At 35.1% G+C, this 13695-nt stretch overlaps 1 protein-coding gene across 1 annotated transcript in view; it reads left to right on the top strand.

The window, feature by feature from the left end:
* Positions 1-419: 419 nt before the first annotated feature.
* Positions 420-13695, top strand: part of NAALADL2 (N-acetylated alpha-linked acidic dipeptidase like 2) — a 1067904-nt gene continuing 1054628 nt past the window's right edge. Inside the window, exon 1 of the mRNA XM_058661080.1 lies at positions 420-478. The gene's annotated coding sequence lies outside the window, so the exon portion shown is untranslated. The remainder of the gene's footprint in view (positions 479-13695) is intronic.

The raw sequence follows: 13695 nt of genomic DNA, 5'->3' as shown, positions 1-13695 counted from the left end.
ATGTATACACTCTTGCCATTTATTTAGGTATAGTACTTATAGAATGTTTTCTTATAATTGGAAGAAAAGGGAGAAATGAAGAGGGCAGTGACTGTTACAGACTGGTTGTTTTAGTTTCTCATAGAGATTGCATTTTCCAAATTACTGAGTTATGATATTGAAATTGAAGGGCAAGTTCCTTGTTGGGTGAAAGTGTTAGAGTAGCCCCACTTTAGAATCTTGTTAAAGCAACTGTCAGGATTCCTCTATTTTACCATCACCTCTCCTATTCTGTAAGAAACAACTGTCATTTTGAATGAGTGTAGTGCCAAAGAGGCATTTACAAATAAATGAAAAATGTCACAATTGATTTCGCTGCGTCCGGAATGCTGTGTGTCAGTTTTGTCACAAACTGTCTTTGTTACTCTCTGTTTTAGATCCCCAACTGGACATTGGAAATAGCTTTTGATGGCTTAGAGCTTCTTTTATTTGACCTCAGGTAAGCCCTTTATTGGTGACCTTTTTTAATATTTGCAAAGCCATTGGAACCATTGTAGAAAACAAAAATTCTTTGCTTGTTTTTCTTTGTGACTACAATTTTTGTCTAAAAGAATAATTATGTCAATTGTTTATAAATTTAATCATTCAGCAAAATTATGAGGTGTACTACGATACATTGCAAAACTAGATCAATAAATTCACATTGTCTTCTCCAATGCAATGATCTGTACTTATGCTGAATTTAATAAATAATCAAAATCAATATTAACATTAATTGTAAGGAAGATACGGAGCATTATATTTCTTAGGAGTTGAAACAACCTCATTACTATTTAAATTTAACTTGAACATATGTTTTTCGTGTGACTTATGTGTAACACTATCAATAAGCATTCTCTTTTTCCATCTGTGTAAACCAGTCCATCAACACAATAGGCATCATACTAACACGATTGAAGACTTAGTCTGAGCCTTATACTGTTCTAAGCAGTTATATGCGTTAGCCTATATAAATGTATCACAGTGGTGCTTGGATTCCAAATTGATTTGCATTTGGCCAAAAAATAAGACTAGTTAGAAATTGCAAGCAATTTTTTTAGCATGTTTGTTGAATTAAAGGAAAGCAAATCCTCATAGAATTATATTGATATTTTAATAGGTGTAATTAACTATAGATTATGCCATCATTTGGAATTACTGAGGTTACTATTGTTGATTTGAAAGATCATGAAATGGATGGATTTGCTGTATTGGTTTCTTTTGGAAAATAGATGTTTAAGCAATTCACTCATTCATTCCACTGATATTTAATCAGCAATATTAAGTAAGAGGTTCTTTACATTCAGTAGATTGTGGTGAAGAATATGCGTCCACTATTTTCAAGAGTTTATAACCTAGTAAGTATCAGTTAAAACAGGGAAATGAGAGGACAACAAATGGTGTTGCGTAAAGCAACAGGAATAATATGGAATGTGATATGAGAAAGGAGGTAGGAACCCAAGAAATGTAAGGGAGTGGGGTGTGTTCAAGGACTGACATTAGGAGACGGAAGAGCATTACACTTGAGGGACCCTCCCAATCTGTGTCTGCTCGTCAAATATACATGCGGTTAGCTAACCACTGACATCAGGTTGGGAGAAAAATAACTGCCGCAAAGGGCAGAGGAAGAAGCAGGGATTATCACTTAATTTTCAGCCTTCTTAAAAGATTAAAGGCAAATTTTCTTGTAGGAATTGAGGTTGAGAAATGCATGTGCAGCTCACATGTGTAAGTCAGTTGCTATAAGCTTGTTGTTCAGGACTTGAAAGTTGATTTGCAAAGAAACTTGTAAGTTAAGGGGAGTCAACTGACTGATTATGGAAAACTAGGGTCTGACAGTGTCTGCGTCAAAGTCCCTGTACAGGGGTTCAGCTTTAAATTTTGGTTAAATATTTGTTCATGGTGTCTGAAGCATGGTGTTTGAGATAGGGAACCGTATGTGAACAACTGAGGAAGGTGAAGATGATGAAAGTTCTCATGAGCCTCATTTCAGGATTCAGTGGACAGTGGAAGTTAAACCGGAAATACTTCATGTGTAATTGGATATTCTTTTCAGTCTATTGCAATTCTCATAGTGCCAGTTTGTTATGTTCATTAAGAAAGCAGGTTATTCTTCATCCTAAAATATAAAGTTATTGTAAGCATGAGCCTAATTAAGTCATCTAAAATCCCAGGACACATTGTAGTGTTTTGCACAGAGCAGGCTCTGTTTATAGTGCAGAAAAACAGAAGAGATTGTGAAAATAGGTTGACCTAACAGAGGCTCCCACAAATGTTGACTATTTAAGCCCAGTGCTCTCCTTCCCATTTTAGTTATCACAAATAGTCAGATTCCTTTCAATATTGCCTGCTTGTTTCCAGATTCTCAATGAGAACCTTATTCAAACAGTCAGTATGAAAAATGCTTTTAGATTTAGTTATTTGGGAACAAATAATTATGTTTCAGTGGAATCTCTACTAAGAAAGTATTAGAGGAAACTAAAGATAAGTGAATAACTTTAGAAAGATGTAACTGATACATCTAATATTTTTTTAACTCTGATAGTCAAATTTCACTACAAAAGCCTTCTGTAAAGAGAGAAAATTAATATTAAAGTTATCAGATACTTTTAGATCGTGTATCATGGGCGATGAATTTGACTTGTTTTGGAAGGAATCTTTTAAAATTTACATGAAATTCAAAAGTCACGAAGCATTTTTTTTTTTTAAAGATTTTATTATTATTGGAAAGTCGGATATACAGAGAGGAGGAGAGACAGAGAGGAAGATCTTCCGTCCGATAATTCACTCCCCAAGTGACCGCAACAGTCGGCGCTGTGCCAATCCAGAGCCAGGAGCCAGGAACTTCTTCCAGGTCTCCCACAGAGATGCAGGGTCCCAAGGCTTTGGGCCGTCCTCGACTGCTTTCCCAGGCCACAAGCAGGGAGCTGGATGGGAAGTGGAGCTGCCGGGATTAGAACTGGCGCCCATATGGGATCCTGGTGTGTTCAAGGCGAGGACTTAAGCTGCAGGCCACCACACTGGGCCCACTGGCTTGCTTTCTAAACTTATCTCAAGATAGAGACACAGACAGGCAGATTCAGTAAGTCCCGTAACATTGGAAAGTGATTAAATATATTTTTTTCTAAAGTGAAAATCTTCCTCAAATGAATTTAGTATGAAACACTTTTTTCTAAGTTAATGACTTGAGAATTAAAAATTATGTCTATATATTTAAATGTAACACCAGCATTTATAAAATATTCCCCCAATTAAAAAAAATCAGCAGAATGCCAAAAAGCATAGCACATCTGTCATACTCAGAGTTAACTGTTCATTACCCTGTTGTGCACAAGGTAATGTTAATGCTTTGTCAATTCAGGAGGAGGCAGTTCTCAAAGAAATGTTGCCTGGTGTGTTAAAATAATGTACATTTGTTTGGTATGCTGTCAACCAAAATACAGGTTGGAATGGTCAGGTTTAATGCAGCCTATTACACGAGAAAAGAAGCAGAAATAAGAAGAGTGCTATGGGGGAATGTTGACTGCCCATAGTTCCCTAACAGGAGGTTACAGTGAGCAATGATGCTTCCTTATAGGGAGATTTAAGCCCAGTCGTTTGCCATGTGCCGCCTGCATCACAAGCATTTGATGATGACTAATTAATGACATCTGATTCAGTTTAGAAATCATGTTTTTCTGGTCCAAAACTGGTGCAGATGAAATAACTACATTTTAAGCATCCTTATAAATCCACAGAAATATATCTTTAGTGAGAGCTTGATCATCTGTCTATGCAGTATGACTTTCTATTAACATTTGGTGTTTTTAATGTAAAATGAGACCCAACAAATCTAAAAATCCAAAATTGCTTACCAAGAGTATGATAGCTTTAATACCAAATAGGAATTTCTGGTGAATAAAGCAAAAATGATGATTTTACTTATTATATATTAAAAAAACTCAGAAAAAAGTTCCTCTAATATGTTAAGTACTTGATGTAGCAAATAGGCTTACGGTTCACCAGATAGATTTTTTTCCATCCAGAGAAAGAATTTTAAAAGAGCAATATGCACATACAGCTAGGCCAGCCAGTGAGATGTATAAACACCTGTGAACTGGACCATCAGTCAATAGCTGGTTGGCTTCCAGCTGGGCCAGTTGGCCTAACAGTAGTAGGCACTGGCCAGTAGTAGGCACCAGCTTCCTTGTGTTAGGTTCTTTTGTTTTTTTTGTTTTTGTTTGTTTGTTTGTTTGTTTTTGCTTCCATATTCTGACTGCACCTGTTCTAGTACATTGCCTTGGTAGGAGGATTCCTTAACATACAATTTAATACGTTCTCTATGCCAGATTTTCCTTTGAAGTTACTAGGAATAATTGTCTAAAAACTTTCTGAGCAAGTATAATATGAAAGCTACAATAGTTGTGCACAACACTGGCCAAAAGACTTGTGAATTTCACACTCAATACCTGAAGCTGGTTATTGACAAGGGAAACTTTGTTTTAAATTGTCTTTATGAAGAGTCATGTGGTCCTTCACTGTATTCATGCCAACATTCCTAAATGAACTTCTTTTTTCCTTTAATATGCATATGCAAATTTCCAGGAATGGTGACAGATGTTGCTCTTTTTCATCAAGACAAAGGCTCTTCTCAGTAGTACTCCTTGGTTCTTGAGAACCTGTTGCTTAGAGAGCAGGGCCCAGTGGCAGCAATGGTAGAAAGCTAAAGTGTTGTATGAATGAAAAATAGTTTTTCACTTTTCTGGTAATAGTTGTAGCCTTTATTCCTTTTGTCTTTCGACCATACAAGTGGATAATAAAAATACCCCTCAAAACTATAATGACACAGTTTCGGTGTAGGATACATATATATTCTCCCTGAAATTAGATCTTGTATTTAGTAGAAACAAGTTTTTCTAATTTTTCTTTCTTTTACCGTGTTGTTCCTTTAACTCAAAACTCAATACTGAGGATTTATTTCTGAAATACTGAAATTCAGGAAGCATAAATTTCAAAGACAACTTTAGTGAATAACTTCTTCTGAATGTCTGTTACGCCACAGTGCACATGATTGTAATTCCATGTAGTTGTAATTAAGGATGAAGCAAGATATAAACTGTAAAAACATTTTAGTAATTGGTAATTAATTTGGAAACACGTTTTTCATTGCCAACCGTATATTTGAATGATGTTTTTAGAAGATTTTACATTATGATTCATTTTTCTTCTGAATTAGAGAATCAGAATGTGGGAAAACATAGCTTTATTTGTAATAAAGCACAGATTCATGTCAAAAAGATGAAACATGATTCTTAATAATATGAAGGCTAATAGTCAAGGGCTTTCACAGGTCCAAAAGCACAATATATTTATATTTATTTTGTTTGAATTGGGTTAATCATTCAGTCATTGAATATATGTGGAGTACACAAAAATCCTATGCATAAAATTTTGCTGAATTTTATGAAAATTTCTTTTCTCAAAGAAAATGTTCAAAAGAACATGCTGGATATGTATTAACTCTGAAGTTAAAACTTTGAGAGCCCTTAGAGAAGCTTTAAGTGTGTGCTGTGGAACTTCCAAGAATGCATTTTTAGAGATAACATGACTTGTGCTAGACTAAAATGGAAGTCGGGGATGGTGCAGACCCAGACAAACAGAAAACCTTCCAGGATGACCAATAGCGTGAACCATAGAGACATTCTTTTAGTCAGCAATGTCAGAGAGAATGATAGTGGTTGATGATGCTAATGAGTTGAACAAAGATTTTTCCTTGGGAGGTGATTGCATGTGAGTAGATGTAAATAAAATTGGAGCCTTCGAAGACAAAGAACTTTAAGCTGTAGGCAGTGGGTTGTTGCCAGTTCTTTTAAGAATCTATCCATCACTATTATTATTACAATATTTGAAAGATAGAGAAACAAAGTCACACAGGAAGAGATTGATCATCTGCTGGTTGACTGTCCAGATCTCTGCAACAGACGGGGCTGGGATGGACTGACACCTCTGCTGGAGAAGCTTTTGAGCCCATTAGAATAAAACATCTTTTTTTTCACATTTCTTCTCACTACAATAGTCCTCTTTTAATACTAAACTCCTTAATATCTATTTAATTGTTAATATTCAAGAAATATAAATTCCGAAGAATTTTAAGCCTTCTGTGTAGGTAGCAGGGAATCAGATGTTTGCATCATCGGCAGCTGTCTTCCAGGTGCACACTGGTGGGGAGCTGGGCAAAGGTGGACTCCAGACATGAAGTATGGTGCTCTGGCGGCATGTGGGCATCACAGGCAAAGCCTTAAACAACGCCCAATGTCCAGCCCTCTGGTGCAAGCCCTTAAGCTGGGAATATATCTGTGACGAAAGGGCATTCTGAAAAAAATCATCAGAGTTGAGATGAGTGATTGGAAAGATTAAGCTGGGAGGAGTTATGGATTTATGCATAAGATGAACTATGCTAAATGACACTGATGATGGAGAGTGAATAAGAAATGCTGTCTAGGTAATTAGCTATATTTTACTGATACTTATTTCTTATTTACAAATATAGTAAAACAGTTAACTCATTCCAGAGACAGTAATTAGCAATCAGGTTCAATTACTTTGATTACCTCTTTTACATTTAATTAAGAACATTTTAAGAAAGCTAGATTTTAAGATGTTTTATAACTACTATCTGTGTTGTTTTAGCTTTATTTGTTTTATCTCCTGGTACCTCCCTCATCCCCTTTTGTTCTGTCTTCTTTCTCATTTGCCCCTCCAATTGAGCAAAATTTTATGGTGAGTTTTGTTAATTTAAAATTTAATTATTATTAAGTAAGAATTATGAAATATATGTAATGTTTGATGATTATGTATGACTAGCAATGGGAAATATTAGTAACCTCTTAATACTGCTCATTTTTATTTTTTTAATATATTTTTATTTTGAATGAATTGTGTAGTACAATTTTGTGTTGGCTAGGATTCCTCCCCCCAAACTCCCACCCCCTGTCAGATTTTCCCCATTTTGTTACAATAGTATAGTCCTTCATAAGGAATCATAATTCTGTCAGTCTCTTATTTAAGTGTACCCTGACATAGTTGGTACAGACAGTGTCAGTCTAGCATCCCATTGTCTACACATGTCCAACAGTTTCATTGGGATTCCATCTTTTGTCTGGAAGCAGGGATGCATGTTCCATTATACCCCCACGTCGGTATATGATAGACCCCAGTACTCCATCACTATACATTACCGTAAGCAAGAAGCCATTAAACAAGATCAACAGCTGGTATGAGTTAGAACAGCCACAACAACAACAACAACAACAACAACAACAAATTACAGTACCATGAACAAAAAAAGTATCACTGAGTAACCACTAAGTGACAAAAAGGAAACACAGAAGTCTGTTGGGAAAAATGATGCCATAGTATAATTCATGACCCTGTGATGAATTCGACTAGAGAAAAGAGATTATCTGGAATGAACCAAACTGAAATAAAAAACATCAAAACACATGGGATACAGCCAAAACAGCAAACAATCAAAAAACGGTATGGATTGGACTATTGGAGTTACACTTTCCATGTTGGTTTCCTTATATAAGAGATAATATATGGTATCTGTTCTTTTGTGATTGACTCATTTCACTGAGCATAATGGTCTCTAGTTGGGACCACATAGATGTAAATAGAATAATTTCATTCTTCTTAATAGCTGAATAATATTCCATGGAGTAAATGTACCACAGTTTCTTTAACCATTCTTCCTTGGCTGCACATCTGGATTGTTTCCATGTCTTTGCTATTGTAGATTGTGCTGCTGCAAATATAGGATCTTCTGTATGATGGTTCACTCCCCAGGTAGCTGGGGAGCTGGAGCTGAACCAGTCTGAAGCCAGGAGCCAGGAACCTTATCCAGGTCTCCTGGGTGCAAAGTCCCAAGGCTTTGGGGCAGCCTTGACTGCTTTCCCAGGCCAAAAGCAGGGAGCTGGATGGGAAAGCGGGGCCACCAGGATTAGAACCAGTGCCCATATGAAATCCTAGCACGTTCAAGGTGAGGACTTCAGCAGCTAGGCTACCACACTGAGTCCAGTATATCATGTCTTAATAATAAAGTTGTGACACATTTATTTTTAAACCTAGTGGTTATAACATTTTAATAAACCAGGTATTATGATTGTTTCTTTTTTTCTTTCTATAGATTTATTAATTTGAAGAGTAGCTATACAGAGCAAGAGAAAAGGAGAGAGAAAGGCCAGGAGCTGTCTTTTAAATGAGCAAATTAATTAAATAATTGACAAAATACATGAGAAAGCTTTTTCATTTTCAGTCTGGGGATGTTCATGTTCTACCTTTTTGACTGTGACCGACTTTGACTCTGTGGCTTAAGCCAGGCGTGACTGTCATCCTGGGATTTTTCTGCTTTGATGTATTAGCCAACAATGATGCTTGAATCCAGTTGTGTTCTAGGAAAGGGAGGCTGAGAAAGGTCTGACTCCTTACATCGTGAAAATGTCTTTATTTTATTCTTTTACATGATTGATAGTTTGGCTGAATATAACATCTTTTGTTTTGAATATTTCCTTTGCAAAGTCAGGCCATCGTGAAAGTTATCTGTTTCTTTTCTAAGAATATTTATCATTACTTTCCTGGACATCTGCATGTTTCAAATTGGAATTTTAGGGTTTTTTTATTGTTATAATTATTATTTAGATTTTCTCCCATGTAACGTCTCTGTTTTTGAAACTTGTGGGATTAATGATTGCTGTCCTGATTGAATTTTTTTTCTTTTTGTTTTGTGTTTTTACAGTTTTCTCTTGTGTCTGGGGAGTTTCTTGATGTTATCTTTTATTATTTTTTTTTTGTGACTTTTGGTAGTTTATCAAATTTTCATTGTTTATGGTGGTCCATTATTGTTTGATAATATACATATTCCATATTGTTGGGCTCTTCCTTACTAGCTATTTTTTTAATGCATGTTTCTTTAAGTCGCTTGTGTTGGAAACATTTATGACATGCATAAGTGATGTGTGTGTGTGTGTGTGTTTCAAGAGTAAATATGAAAGCTGCTAACTATGCTAGGATGAGTTTTGTTTGGTGGTGAACTTCCAAGCCACGTGGTGACCAGTAGGACTTTCCATTTTCAGCATCTCATGATCTTTTCTCTGGGAGTGGAGGGAACTGACAGAATATAGAGCTCACCAGGAGGAAGCAGAAATTCCTACAGTTTGGTATGCAGACTTCATTTAATTCCCAAGTTGGACTTAATCTGGTTCCATTTTTCTGGATTCCTGACTTCCACTGTGTTGCTGTGGGGATGCGTGGATGAGAGGGTAGAGAGAACAGGAATAAGCTTTCTATCCTATGCATATACAGAGAAAGGGACCTTGTGAAAACATTGAACCAGTGCCTCCATTTTTAATCCTGGAATGTATCTCCCAATTTGCATAACATCTGGTGCTCAGAGTCCTGTACCTCTCAGGGACTTTGTAATGGAAATTACTCATTTCTTATAAAAGTCTTGCTCTGCGTATTCTTATGCTCTCCCATATGCTCTGATACTGTAGTTATCATCTTACACATTTTTTTTTTTGCCTTGCCACACCCTTTGAAATCTCTTATTTTTACTTCATTCTTGTTCTTTTTGCTTACATGTATAGTATGTTTATAAAGTTCCTGTATTCTTTTTTCGGCATGGTTTAGAGATTAAAAAAAAAAGGAGAAAAGTAAGTGTGTGCTTAACTAGAAATTCTTTGGTTTTCTCTATTTTGAGATTTATTTTATTTAGTTGAAAAAGAGAGAAAAACACATCTTCCATTCTCTCAATTACTTCTCAAATGGCTGCAATGGCCAACGCCAGGGGACTGTAATTCCACATGTTCCTCTCACATGGGTGTCAGGGTCATCAGTGCCGGGGCTATCTCCGACTGCTTTCCCAGGGGCACTAGCTAGGTGCTGCATCAGAAGCAGAGCTGCAGGGACACGCACTGACACTCTAAGGAGGGGATACTGCATTGCAAGTGGGCCACTTCACCCACTGTAACACAATGCTGGGCCCTAGAAATCTACTCTGTTTTTAAACAGAATAGTGAAGCATCCTGTCATTCTTTAGATGAACTATTCCTGCTAGTTCAGGAATTCATTTTATTGTTTTCTATATAGGTTTTGCTCTGTATCAGTGTGGACTAGGTATAATATCAGTTGTATAATCTTAAAATGAAAATAGCATTTGTTATTATTGAGCACCAACTATGTGCCCCTTACTGTCATATTGATAAGTTTTATTAACTACCCAGAAAAGTGGATTTGGAGCATGAGTTTAACATAGTGGTTAACATAGTTGAGGCTTAAATTCCCTCTTCTTAGAGGGAACGGTTCAGTGGGAGAAATCATCAATCTAAGAGAGGTAACAACTGATCTTTAAGAAAGATGAACCGGTCTATAAAGAAACAATGGCTAGGGGAAAAAATCCCTCTAACATCTTGGTCTAGTGTTTGATTTTCCATTTTCTGTAAAGTGATTTTAATCTTTCTTGGTTAACAAAATTAAAGTGTTTGAAGTGCATTGCGTTCCTCTAAGGTAGACTTCAAGTTTCAAAGGATGAAGGAATTTCCACAAAACCCTGCCCTGCTATTCCTGCTCCACTGGTGCTCTTATTTTGAATGTGAAAGTGGTACGTATCCTGGCATCTGCTCTTCTGATCTCCACATTCTCCAGTATTAGACCTTCTGATATGATCATTGCCTTCTTTGTTTTCTTCTCCCATCTCTTAAGGCTGCATCCTGCTACTTTTTTTTTTTTTTTTTTTTTGGACCTGGTTTTGAATCCGGTGGAGTTAGGATAAAATTTGCTATGGATGGTTAGTTACAGCTGTTTAATGAAACTCGACATAAATGTGAGTGCATTTTGTCATACTCTCATGTTCTCAAAAGACATTCAACTTATAACATTCAAATATTGAAGCAGTAAATTACAAAGGAATTACATGTACATTAGGAGTTTGTACTTAACAGTGTCACCAGCCTTGTTAAGTAAAACTGGAGGTAGAAAAGAACCACCTTCATAAATTAATGTAATATCAGTATTACAGTTTTTTGGCAATATATATGTACTTTCTGAAAAGTTGATAACCCATGTCTGTGGCATATCATTTTAGGAACATGTCCTATAACTAGACAAACATAAAATGAAAAATAACCTAAATTCCCACAAGGGAAGCATTTGTATTTTATTTTATTTTGTTTTATTGTTACCTTATATTATTTATGCTTATAGAAATACATAGAAACCAGAGTCATTTTTAAAGGATAAAATATAACTTTCAGATTAGCACCAAGGATGTATTTCAGATGTTTTGGATTCTTCTTCTGATCACCTGGTTCTGTAAGTGAGCTGTGTGGAGGCACCGTCACCTATGTACTGGAGGTGATGCAGGATAGATGTTTGAAAACTGCTCCAAGAGTATAGATATACAAAATCCAAAAAAAAAAAAAAGGTTACATATAAGAAATTAGGGAACACAATCATAAGTTATGTGCAGTGCCAAACAGGTCACGCATAATAAATTCCCTGGAGTCCCAGGAATCCAGGAGTTCAATATGAACACCGAGCGTAGTTTTTATTCTTTTGAAAAGCCTAACAGAAGCGATACATGTATGTATGCTGAGTGCACAGGATAAATGAGTATCAAGTTTCTGTGTTATATCAATTGAAATTATGCCTGGAGTTGAGTGTAATTTCTGAAGAAAGATACATTTTTTAAAGTAAAAGAAACCGTACTGTGATAGTGGGTAGTTTTTAAACTTGATGTGTTAAAATGATACCTAAAATAGAATATTTGAAGTGTTAAGTAAAAAAAAAAATAACAAGTTTACTCATGACACTGTGCGAGTTAAGATAATCTCTGTATCTACATACACGTGAGACTGGAAGAACATAGACCAAATTGCCAGTAGCAATTATGTTAATTCTCGAATTTTTGACAATTTGGATCTTCTCATTGATGTTTTTCTCTAGTTGCCATATTTTTCTGAAATAACTATTAGTTTAGGAGCATATATGTACACATAGTTACAAATATACACACATATAAATTTCAAGATAAAGCAGAAAATTCTAGTGTCTTGTTTGGTGACAATTAGTAAACTTGCAGTTTACTTAGTTCTAGTGGGAAAAAACTGAACTTTTTATTATACTGTAACAAAATCTTAAAGGTGATGAATTCCTGTCCTTCTTATTGTACCCTTTTTTGTAATCATTGGTTCTATTTTCTGATTTTTCTGTATCTTAAAATGCACCGTTGGTTTGCCAGAAGTTACCTTGCTAGTTGGTATTTGATATTTGAATCTTTCCATGTGTTTTTATTTCTACTACAACTTTAAATTAAACTCTAACAAAGTTGTTTCTGAAATATTTTATAAAAGCCATTAATGGTCTCTTAGGGACCTATACAAGAAAGATAATGTTATATAACAGTTTCATGTATAGAAATCAGGGAAAATCATCCAGAGTACTGTAATTAGTATTGGTTTAGCTTTTTATTCTAGTAAACAATTTTTGTGTGAAATTAATAATTAGTTATTTTAAAAATTCTGGATCTCTTTACATTATTCATACTAATCCAAAGAAAATAAACAAAATTGTCTTGTATGATCTAGATATTAATTATCCTCAGATGAATCTTGGCTACACTGACTTCTTGAATAGATATTTAGCAGTACTGTCAGTTCTGTGGTCACAATTGTAATCTTAGGATAGTTTTGCATGAATATTTTAAAACATGTATTTGAAAATCCAAATTATGGTTATTGACACTTGAATAAGTTTCTTAAGCTTTTAAGTTTTAGCTTCAGTTTTATTTGATGTAAAAATAGAGAAATAATATTTTTAAAGTCATTTTTCTATTTCTAAAAATATACATAAGAACATTCCAGTGGTTTGTAAGAGTAGTTGGTATATTAGTGAATGCTGCTATCATTACTGATAAGCTATAATTACTATGTATAAATAAACAATAATACCAAATTTTATATACTACATAAATAAGAATATACTGCATCTTTTATCTTTTCCAAAATTCAGAGAAACATTTTATTAATCCTAGTTCTTGTGTATCATTGAAAGGCACTTGATATGAACAGTAAATTATGGAGTAAAAATATGACCCTCATTGTACAATATCTGAGTTTCTGCTTTTTCTACAACAAAATGTTGTTTTCTGATCACTAAATTAGTAACTAAACATCCATGATGAGAAAAACATATTTGGCCTCAAATTTCTGTTAGATAAATGATATCTTAGCAGAGCTAATTTAGTTCTTACTAAAAATTGTTAACTTCTAATACTGTATAACCTTTGTACTGATTCTTGGCTTCCTAGTGTTTCACGTGCTCTGTTAGTTGAGGCGTCAGCAGGGACCTGAGGGGTGACTATAGACACACGCCTCACAAGATCATTCTGAGATCATGTGCTGAAGGTGACGACTTGCTAACTGGCAGGCTTTCATGTCCCCACATGCAAAGTTTTTTTCTAGTGTAAGATTTAAACATTTATAATTTATTTGGGTTATCTAAATTCTATGTCATTCAGCACTTTCTGAGCAGTTATTATTTTTGTAGAAATTCAAAATATACATGACAACCTTCTTTCTTCTATTGACCTGTGACGGAGGGGAGACAAAACTGCGTATAATTCATCTTAGTGCTAGGTGT

This window comes from Ochotona princeps, chromosome 3, assembly GCF_030435755.1.
Source record: "Ochotona princeps isolate mOchPri1 chromosome 3, mOchPri1.hap1, whole genome shotgun sequence".
Classification (NCBI taxonomy): domain Eukaryota; kingdom Metazoa; phylum Chordata; class Mammalia; order Lagomorpha; family Ochotonidae; genus Ochotona; species Ochotona princeps.
The sequence above is the reverse complement of the archived record's forward strand: the minus strand, read 5'-3'. Positions and strand labels throughout refer to the sequence as shown.